Consider the following 12,118-nt stretch of genomic DNA (forward strand, 5'->3'; position numbering starts at 1 on the left):
TTCTAATTCTAAATCACCCAGGTTTGCATTATTTATAGGTATCAGATTATGCTGTATTCTACATTGTGGGGCATCCGTGATCTATTCCAAATATACTCTCCAGTTTAACATACCCCTTGAAACATATATGTATATCATTGCTGATCTAACGTCAGCTGTAATGCTTTATCAGGGTGTACTGGAATGTCCACTGGTTTATTATGGACCCGATATTATTATGGTGATATGTTGGTATTACAGGTATAGGGCTTACTCATGTTTAAACATTTGCGTTTTCTAAAACACTGTCATTTGCAGTGTGTTAGATACTTTCAGCTTGCGTGATGATTATGAAATGACTAGGAAACAGTAAAGGTATCTAGTATTAAAATAAGTGTGTACATAATCACTGAGATGTTTATTAGTTGTGATAGTTATATATTGTGCAACAAACACACTGTTTCCCAAGTAAATTCTCCAGCGTAACAGTGTCAATTGAGGGAGTAACCCAAAACTAACAAAGTAACATAATAGTATCTTCCATGTATTGTTAGTAAATATACTTGATATATCACTGAAAGCACAAAGCCTTAAGTAATGTTATCGTAGATCGATTTAAATTTACACAAGGAGGACTAGACTATCGAGTCACTGGAAATTTATAAAATATAAGGTGAAACTACATTAGCCAAGTATCAATATATTTATCTGAGTTTAGCCGCCCACCATTCACTGCCTAAAAGAAAGTTTCCACGCTCTAGTGCTAATTGAGACAGACCCTCCAGGCTCAACACTCAAACAATAACCCCAGTGTTATCAAAATAACCGTTGTATATATACGTGAACTACTCGTTCCTAATTTTAAAAAAAGAGCTCACATAGGCTCTGTGATGACACCTAACGCGTTTGCCCGTATAGGGCTTTTTCAAAGTGGCGGGCCGTCCGTCTCTGGGAAATTTAAACCCTTCGTATGATTCTGATAGGATGGTATCCTTGTCAATCAATGCCGTTAATCACGGATTTCTTAAGGAGGACTTGATTGTGTTTCCTGATATTGTCCTTAAGATGGATTTTTACTGATACATCTATTTAGGTAGAAGGCAACTCCATTTTTGATATATCTAAGTGTGGTCTTCCATGAACTTTTATGCTAATATTTGCAGCAAGATATATATGTACAAAAAATCTGTTATTTGTATTAAGATGTATATGAGATTTGTTGTGATTTTGGTTATTTAACTCTTCATTTGTACGTATAATCATCCTGTACCAATACATAAATAAATATTGTAATAACTTGATAGTATATATGTAAGGATTATTTTATATAGAATAATCCTTACATATTACCTAGCCTATAAAAAAGAAATAAACTACCTAAGCACTCCTATGGATCTTACTGGATTATCTAACAGAGTGGGTGCTATGGCACAGAATATGGATTACATGTGCAAACTAATATTTAATTAATTATACCACCCAGTCTCACACCAAACCTTGACTTAGGAGTCTTGTTTTGCTCATTGATCGGGGGATGACAACTTAGTCATAGGCCTAGATAGGGAAATCTGAGATTTGAATCCCAAATTTAGATCCCTATAAATCACAATAGTTTAAGTTGTTATATTTGTATGGTAGTTCTGTTTTGAAATATATAACACTTCAACAAGTAATTCCAAACTGTATTAATACTTAATAAACTGTAGCTTAAGCAGGAGTAATTCTTTGAGTAATATACTGAGAGCACATGTCAAATGGAGGTGAAATAGTTAAATTCTCAAGTTAGTAAGAAGCAGATGAAATGCATGCTTATCTGTTAGATTAGCAGAGTAATAAAGCCACAATGAACCTTCTTTACAATGATATTATAATAAACAGTCCATTCATATGCAAGTAAATTCAACACTTCACAGATTCAATGCAAATACAGTCTTTTTGGTTTAGTAATGAATTGCTGAAAGCGTGACTTCAATTAGGCAAGTTGTACTATTTAAAGTCTCATGCAATTATAAGTTGCTGTTAGTAATTACCATAAGTCTTCAGTTAGAAATCCAAAAGGCAGATTCTGTTTTGATATTATAAAAAAGGTTACCGTTACTCCATGTACTTCACTCAATTGCCTGTAACTGACTGCGTCTGATGACGTCACAGGCTCCAGGTGCTGTGTGGAATACACTGAATGAGGGAGAAGTGCAGTGCTGCAGACTGGAGAAACTGTTTGCTGGGAGGAACAGTCAAGCTCTGGTTCCTGCTGGAAGTAGATACACTGTTGAAGTAAAAGGTAACAAGATTAACAGAGGAACTATTAATTGTAGAATCCGGTTGCTGTAAACTGGCAGCTATAATGTTAAGCTTAGTTGTAAATTTCTTTAAATGCAAATTAGGTTCTCAAGAGAATGGCTAGACACAATTCACTATAGACATTTAGTCAAACTGAACAAATTACCTAGCAATGAGTTGCTAGAGGAGGGGCCTTTTATAGTGAGTAGTGAGCACATTTAAAGGTATATACACGTAACCTGACAATATAATATCAGGATATTGAGAGTAGATGCTTGTGGGTTTTGTGCTGTGGTTATAAATGTTAATATTACCCACAAAAGATATATCTCCATTGTTTTGTGTTAATTTTATATTTGTTTATTCTGTAATGTTTTTATACCAATGATATATATCCACATACAGCACTGTTTCCTTACTTCTCCTGATCAAGTCAGACCCACTGTTATTGCTATCTTAAAATGGCTTTGAGAATTACATATCTATTTAATTGCCTCTTATTTTAATAATATTTTTTTACCCCTTACATGGTTCCTTAGTGGGATCACATCATAATATTCATTTTAAAATTATCTTTTATATTCATGTATTAGATCTGTATTAAATGTAAATATCTTATAGAGTATATATCCATCAAAATAGAGTCTTATTTGAAACAAAAAGCTTAAAGATGGATATTCAGTTGTTTCTCACATACATTAACTTCTAACTAAATATTGCATGATTTTAATATGATGAAGTGTATTGTGTTCTATGATATTTTATAAGAACGTGATTATTTAAAGGAATTTTGTCTTAGAAGTAGGGACAATGTGATTGAAAATTAAAAATTAAAAATTAAAGTGACCAATAAACAAAATGTGTGTGAATACATAGTGAAAAAAATTAATTAATTAATAAAGTGTTGTGTGTATACGTGAAGATTCTGTGTAGTACCCTAATATAGGGTTATCCAATTGATTTACTAACCAACTTAAATAGTTTGTGACCAAAAGAAAGTGAATCCTCTGTAGTAATTCCAAAATTACTGTTCAGTGTTAATAACTTAATTTAAATTAATAAAGATTAATGATGAAGTGGTGTGAGTTAAAAGTGCTTTACAGATAAGACTATCCCTATTCTAGAGATGCCTTATTGTGTTGTACAATAATAGTGACTATACTGAGTGTTATTCTATTCAGCATATTGTCATGTAATTTTAGATAATTCAGATCCAGATCTTCTTCTAGTTTTTAGTTTATTCTAATACTTCAATTTAGTTTTATATAAGATAAATTAAGTTTCACATATGTATCTAAGCTGCTCGTTCATATAGCGTGGTTATATTCACCGCATTTATAAAGTTATTTTCTCTCCATCAGTTCATATTTGGATTTTTGACACACTAAGGCCTAGATTTAGAGTTTGGCGTTAGCTGTGAAAACCAGCGTTAGAGGCTCCTAACGCTGGTTTTAGGCTACCGCCGGTATTTGGAGTCACTCAAAATAGGGTCTAACGCTCACTTTCCAGCCGCGACTTTTCCATACCGCAGATCCCCTTACGTAAATTGCGTATCCTATCTTTTCAATGGGATTTTTCTAACTCCGGTATTTAGAGTCGTTTCTGAAGTGAGCGTTAGACATCTAACGACAAAACTCCAGCCGCAGGAAAAAAGTCAGTAGTTAAGAGCTTTCTGGGCTAACGCCGGTTTATAAAGCTCTTAACTTCTGTACTATAAAAAGCACAATAACACCCATAAACTATCTATGTACCCCTAAACCGAGGTCCCCCCACATCGCCGACACTCGGAAAAAATGTTTTAACCCCTAATCTGCCGACCGCCACCTACGTTATCCTTATGTACCCCTAATCTGCTGCCCCTAACACTGCCGACCCCTGTATTATATTTATTAACCCCTAATCTGCCCCCCTCAACGTCGCCTCCACCTGCCTACACTTATTAACCCCTAATCTGCCGACCACAAAGCGCCGCCACCTACGTTATCCTTATGTACCCCTAATCTGCTGCCCCTAACACCGCCGACCCCTATATTATATTTATTAACCCCTAATCTGCCCCCCACAATGTCGCCTCCACCTGCCTACACTTATTAACCCCTAATCTGCCGACCGGACCTGAGCGCTACTATAATAAATCCGCCTCACTAACCCTATCATAAATAGTATTAACCCCTAATCTGCCCTCCCTAACATCGCCGACACCTAACTTCAATTATTAACCCCTAATCTGCCGACCGAATCTCGCCGCTATTCTAATAAATGTATTAACCCCTAAAGCTAAGTCTAACCCTAATACTAACACCCCCCTAAGTTAAATATAATTTAAATCTAACGAAATTAATTAACTCTTATTAAATAAATTATTCCAATTTAAAGCTAAATACTTACCTGTAAAATAAATCCTAATATAGCTACAATATAAATTATAATTATATTATAGCTATTTTAGGATTTATATTTATTTTACAGGTAACTTTGTATTTATTTTAACCAGGTACAATAGCTATTAAATAGTTAAGAACTATTTAATAGCTAAAATAGTTAAAATAATTACAAATGTACCTGTAAAAGAAATCCTAACCTAAGTTACAAATAAACCTAACACTAGACTATCAATAAATTAATTAAATAAACTACCTACAATTACCTACAATTAACTTAACACTACACTATCAATAAATTAATTAAATACAATTGCTACAAATAAATACAATTAAATAAACTAGCTAAAGTACAAAAAATAAAAAAGAACTAAGTTACAAAAAATAAAAAAATATTTACAAACATAAGAAAAATATTACAACAATTTTAAACTAATTACACCTACTCTAAGCCCCCTAATAAAATAACAAAGCCCCCCAAAATAAAAAAATGCCCTACCCTATTCTAAATTACTAAAGTTCAAAGCTCTTTTACCTTACCAGCCCTGAACAGGGCCCTTTGCGGGGCATGCCCCAAGAAATTCAGCTCTTTTGCCTGTAAAAAAAAACATACAATACCCCCCCCCCAACATTACAACCCACCACCCACATACCCCTAATCTAACCCAAACCCCCCTTAAATAAACCTAACACTAAGCCCCTGAAGATCATCCTACCTTGTCTTCACCATACCAGGTTCACCGATCGGTCCAGAAGAACTCCTCCGATGTCCTGATCCAAGCCCAAGCGGGGGGCTGAAGAGGTCCATGATCCGGCTGAAGTCTTCATCCATTAAATTGGAATAATTTATTTAATAAGAGTTAATTAATTTCGTTAGATTTAAATTATATTTAACTTAGGGGGGTGTTAGTATTAGGGTTAGACTTAGCTTTAGGGGTTAATACATTTATTAGAATAGCGGCGAGATTCGGTCGGCAGATTAGGGGTTAATAATTGAAGTTAGGTGTCGGCGATGTTAGGGAGGGCAGATTAGGGGTTAATACTATTTATGATAGGGTTAGTGAGGCGGATTAGGGGTTAATAACTTTATTATAGTAGCGCTCAGGTCCGGTCGGCAGATTAGGGGTTAATAAGTGTAGGCAGGTGGAGGCGACATTGTGGGGGGCAGATTAGGGGTTAATAAATATAATATAGGGGTCGGCGGTGTTAGGGGCAGCAGATTAGGGGTACATAGGGATAATGTAAGTAGCGGCGGTTTACGGAGCGGCAGATTAGGGGTTAATAATAATATGCAGGGGTCAGCGATAGCGGGGGCGGCAGATTAGGGGTTAATAAGTGTAAGGTTAGGGGTGTGTAGACTCGGGGTACATGTTAGAGTGTTAAGTGCAGACGTAGGAAGGGTTACCGCATAGCAAACAATGGGGCTGCGTTAGGAGCTGAACGCGGCTTTTTTGCAGGTGTTTGGGTTTTTTTCAGCTCAAACAGCCCCATTGTTTCCTATGGGGGAATCGTGCACGAGCACGTTTTTGAGGCTGGCCGCGTCCGTAAGCAACTCTGGTATCGAGAGTTGAAGCTGCGTTAAAAATGCTCTACGCTCCTTTTTTTGGAGCCTAACGCAGCCTTTATGTGGACTCTCGATACCAGAGTTATTTTTATGGTGCGGCCAGAAAAAAGCTGGCGTTAGTTTTTCGGGTTGTTACCGACAAAACTCCAAATCTAGGCCTAAGAGTCTTAACAAATAAATTTAAATTTAGGCCTAGACTGCTTAGTTTTTAATTTTTTATTATTATAAAAATACATAGTAGTTGTTTTGCTCATTTAGGCCTGATGGATGTATTGAATTTAGTAGATATAGCCATCTACTTTCTTACCTTAATAGAGCAGTTTCCAAATCTCCTCCTCTCAGTGTGTCAAAAATCCAAATATGAACTGATGGAGCGAAAATAACTTTATAAATGCTATATGTGGATATATATCATTGGTATAAAAACATTACAGAATAAACAAATATAAAATTAACACAAAACAATGGAGATATATCTTTTGTGGGTAATATTAACATTTATAACCACAGCACAAAACCCACAAGCATCTACTCTCAATATCCTGATATTATATACTATCAAGTTATTACAATATTTATTTATGTATTGGTACAGGATGATTATACGTACAAATGAAGAGTTAAATAACCAAAATCACAACAAATCTCATATACATCTTAATACAAATAACAGATTTTTTTGTACATATATATCTTGCTGCAAATATTAGCATAAAAGTTCATGGAAGACCACACTTAGATATATCAAAAATGGAGTTGCCTTCTACCTAAATAGATGTATCAGTAAAAATCCATCTTAAGGACAATATCAGGAAACACAATCATGTCCTCCTTAAGAAATCCGTGACATAGCCGTCTGTGATTAACGGCATTGATTGACAAGAATACCATCCTATCAGAATCATACGAAGGCGGAACTTCCGGTTTTTACCGGGTTTAAATTTCCCAGAGACGGACGGCCCGCCACCTTTGAAAAAGCCCTATACGGGCGAAACGCATTAGGTGTCATCACAGAGCCTATGTGAGCTCTTTTTTAAAAATTAGGAACAAGTAGTTCACGCATATATACAACGGTTATTTTGATAACACTGGGGTTATTGTTTGAGTGTTGAGCCTGGAGGGTCTGTCTCAATTAACACTAGAGCGTGGAAACTTTCTTTTAGGCAGTGAATGGTGGGCGGCTAAACTCAGATAAATATATTGATACTTGGCTAATGTAGATTCACTTTATATTTATACATTTCCAGTGACTCGATAGTCTAGTCCTCCTTGTGTAAATTTAAATCGATCTACGATAACATTACTTAAGGCTTTGTGCTTTCAGTGATATATCAAGTATATTTACTAACAATACATGGAAGATACTATTATGTTACTTTGTTAGTTTTGGGTTACTCCATCAATTGACACGGTTACGCTGGAGAATTTACTTGGGAAACAGTGTGTATGTTGCACAATATATAACTATCACAGCTAATAAACATCTCAGTGATTATGTACACACTTATTTTAATACTAGATACCTTTACTGTTTCCTAGTCCTTTCATAATCGTCACGCAAACTGAAAGTATCTAACACACTGCAAATGACAGTGTTTTAGAAAACGCAAATGTTTAACCCCTTAAGGACCAAGGACGTACGCCACACGTCCTCAAAAAAAAGTCAGTTAATGACCGAGGACGTGTGGCGTACGTCCTTGGTCTGGAAAGCAGCTGGAAGCGATCCTGCTCGCTTCCAGCTGCTTTCCGGTTATTGCAGTGATGCCTCGATATGGAGGCATCCTGCAATAACCCCCCTTGGCCATCCGATGCAGAGAGAGCCACTCTGTGGCCCTCTCTGCACCGGACATCGGTGGCCGGTATCGTTGGTGGGTGGGAGCAAGTCTGGGAGGCGGGTGGGCGGCCATCGGTGTGCCGGATGAAGGGGAGGGGGCGGGATCGGGGGCGGGACAGGCGGCGGGCGCGTGCACGGGGTGGGAGCGGGAGGGAACCGCTACACTGCAGCAAAAGTTAAGTTAAGAAGAGTAAAAAACAACAACATTTAACTAAATAAATTATGATCTAAGGGTTCTGGAAGGGGTGGGGGGTTGGTCTGGGGGGGGGGAGCTACACTACAGAAAAGGGCTATGAAAAAACCAATAAACATACTTTTGTTACTAAACTGGGTACTGGCAGACAGCTGCCAGTACCCAAGATGGCGCCCATTAAGGCAGAGGGGGTGGGTTAGAAAGCTGTTTGGTGGGGGATCAGTGAGGTTGGGTGCTAAGGGGGGATCCTACACAGCAGCATATGTAAATATGCCACACAAAAAAAAGCCCCAATATAGCTTTTATTTTAGTACTGGCAGAGTTTCTGCCAGTACTTAAGATGGCGGGGACAATTGTTGGGTGGGGGAGGGAAGAGAGCTGTTTGGGAGGGATCAGGGGGTCTGATGTTTTAGGTGGGAGGCTGAGCTCTAAACTAAAGCTAAAATTAACCCTGCAAGCTCCCTACAAGCTACATAATTAACCCCATCACTGCTAGCCATAATACACGTGTGATGCGCAGCGGCATTTGGCGGCCTTCTGATTACCACAAAGCAACGCCAAAGCCATATATGTCTGCTATTTCTGAATAAAGGGGATCCCAGAGAAGCATTTACAACCATTTGTGCCATAATTGAACAAGCTGTTTGTAAATGATTTCAGTGAGAAACCTAAAATTGTGAAAAATGTAACGTTTTTTTTTTATTTGATCGCATTTGGCAGTGAAATGGTGGCATGAAATATACCAAAATGGGCCTAGATCAATACTTGGGGTTGTCTACTACACTATACTAAAGCTAAAATTGCCCCTAAAAGCTCCATACATGCTCCCTAATTAACCCCTTCACTGCTGGGCATAATACACGTGTAGTGCGCAGTGGCATTTAGCAGCCTTCTAATTACCAAAAAGCAACGCCAAAGCCATATATGTCTGCTATTTCTGAACAAAGGGGATCCCAGAGATTAATTTAAAATAATTTAAGCCATAATTTCAGTGAGAAACCAAAAGTTTGTGAAAAAATTAGTGAAAAAGTGAACATTTTTTTGTATTTAATCGCATTTGGCGGTGAAATGGTGGCATGAAATATACCAAAATGGGCCTAGATCAATACTTTGGGATGTCTACTAAAAAAAAATATATACATGTCAAGGGATATTCAGAGATTCCTGAAAGATATTAGTGTTCTAATGTAACTAGCGCTAATTTTGAAAAATAATGGTTTGGAAATAGCAAAGTGCTACTTGTATTTATGGCCCTATAACTTATAAAAAAAAAAAGCAAAGAAGATGTAAACATTGGGTATTTCTAAACTCAGGACAAAATTTAGAAACTATTTAGCATAAGTGTTTTTTGGTGGTTGTAGATGTGTAACAGATTTTGGGGGTCAAAGTTAAAAAAAGTGTGTTTTTTTCCATTTTTTCCTCATATTTTATAAAAAAATTTATAGTAAATTATAAGATATGATGAAAATAATAGTATCTTTAGAAAGTCAATTTAATGGCGAGAAAAACGGTATATAATATGTGTGGGTACAGTAAATGAATAAGAGGGAAATTACAGCTAAACGCAAACACTGCAAAAATGTAAAAATAGCCTTGGTCCCAAACGGACAGAAAATGGAAAAGTGCTGTGGTCATTAAGGGGTTAAACATGAGTAAGCCCTATACCTGTAATATCAACATATCACCATAATAATATCGGGTCCATAATAAACCAGTGGACATTCCAGTACACCCTGATAAAGCATTACAGCTAACGTTAGATCAGCAATGATATACATATATGTTTCAAGGGGTATGTTAAACTGGAGAGTATATTTGGAATAGATCACAGATGTCCCACAGTGTAGAATACAACATAATTTGATACCTATAAATAATGCAAACCTGGGTGATTTAGAATTAGAATCCCTAGATGGTATCCGGTTACTTATAAAAGGGGTTATTAAACTACCTTCCGTTATTACCGCTCCGTTGTTCACTGATTGCACAGTCAATTAAGAAATAATCATTACAAAATACACAGCATTCAATGCTAACGTGGGCATACATAAACATATATTTTTATATATAGATATGTCTTTAGAATAGTAATCAAATAATTTCATTAGACTGCAAATGAACATGTACCACTGGTTACAAGTACTTATACACCAATAAGCCGTATCTAAGTTACATTGTGAGTACTTATATGATATAGAATAACCTCTAGGAGTGACAAAGAAATACCACAGTGAACATACGCAAACGTATTAGAACATTATCAATTTCTTCTTTTCTTCCTAGGTAATTTAAAATTACCATAATAATTGAATAAAGTCATTATGACAATGTAACTAAAGCATAACTACTCAAACACCTATGAGTTCTGTATCTGTAAGATTTATATACAGTTATAAGAGATATAATAATAACCTAGAGGACATTTAAGGACACCTTGATAAATTATTACAGTTGATGGAATAACAGTGACTGCACATACATGCGTCTGAGTAGTATATATTTCTATTCTTCTAATCTACTTTAGATATTGACTGTAGATACCAATATGTACTGGATATACTGAATTAATATCCAGTCAGATTTACACAAGTAGAATTGTGATACAGGCAGCCCCCTAGCCCACCCCTCTCCTATTCTAACACATGACTTTTACTACTGGGGTACTTTATATTTTATTTTTATTACCCCAGTGGACAATGATAATTTAGGTGCAATATACCCCATACATACCTAGTGTATTAGTGTTATCATATTAACACACGTTTAGACTATACCTTAAATTACCAACTTTGGCTATCATACCTCAGAGGGCTATTTATATAATTCAATTACATTAAGGTATCTATCTGTGACTACTCAACCCTAGGTTTTTAATTGTATGTGTTCCCCCTCTCCCCCTTTTTATTTATAATTTATTAAAAGTTATGTTTCAATCGTGGCAATTTAAACTCTGCCTGTTGGTCAGGACAGTGAGTGCTAATTCCGCATTCTTTAGTGGAAGTTTCTCTTATACTTCCACGTATTGGTTTGTATCTACTTCTGTTTCAACTACCAACCCTGACAGTATACTGAAGAGCCTGAATTGTAAACTGTTGCTTGTTACTGTAGGTACCAAACACTCATTTAATATCACATTCTCTTCTGTGCTATAATTCTAACCAGTCTCTGGTTATTTGGCTATTTTGATATACTTAACTGATATCTTCGGTGAGTCAGACCATTAGACATTACTGTATAATCAGTTTAAGTGGAGGGTATCACTCCTAATCCTGCCCCAGGTTGTAATTCTAATTTAGAGCCCTGTTTTTAAGTTTATATTTTAATTTAAAGGGACAGTCAAGTATAAATTAAACTTTCATTATTCAGATAGGACTTTTAATTTTAATTGACTTTCCAATTTACTTTTATCATCAAATTAGCTTTTTTCTCTTGGTATTCTTAGTTTAAACTAAACATAGGTAGGCTCATATGCTAATTTCTAAGCCTTTGAGGGCTGCCTCTTATCACATGCTTTTTAAATCTCCTTTCAACACAAAGAGACAGAAAGTACACGCGGGCCATATTGATAACACTGTGTTCAGGCACAGGGGGTTATTTAAGATTTAGCACAAAACAATGCTAAATTTAAGACAATAGATAATACACAGTCACAGTCGTGATCAGGGGGCTGGAAGAAGGTTACTAGATACAAGGTAATCACAGAGGAAAAAAAGTATATTAATATAACTGTGTTATTTATGCAAAACTGGGGAATGAGTAATAAAGGGATTATCTATCTTTTAAAACAATAACAATTCTATGGTAGACTGTCCCTTTAAGTGTTATAAAGTACTTCACCCTAGTTGACACAATATATGTCTTGTTGTTAATACATTTTAGTTATGCCT

This window comes from Bombina bombina, chromosome 5 (assembly GCF_027579735.1).
Source record: "Bombina bombina isolate aBomBom1 chromosome 5, aBomBom1.pri, whole genome shotgun sequence".
In the NCBI taxonomy this organism is placed as follows: Eukaryota; Metazoa; Chordata; class Amphibia; order Anura; family Bombinatoridae; genus Bombina; species Bombina bombina.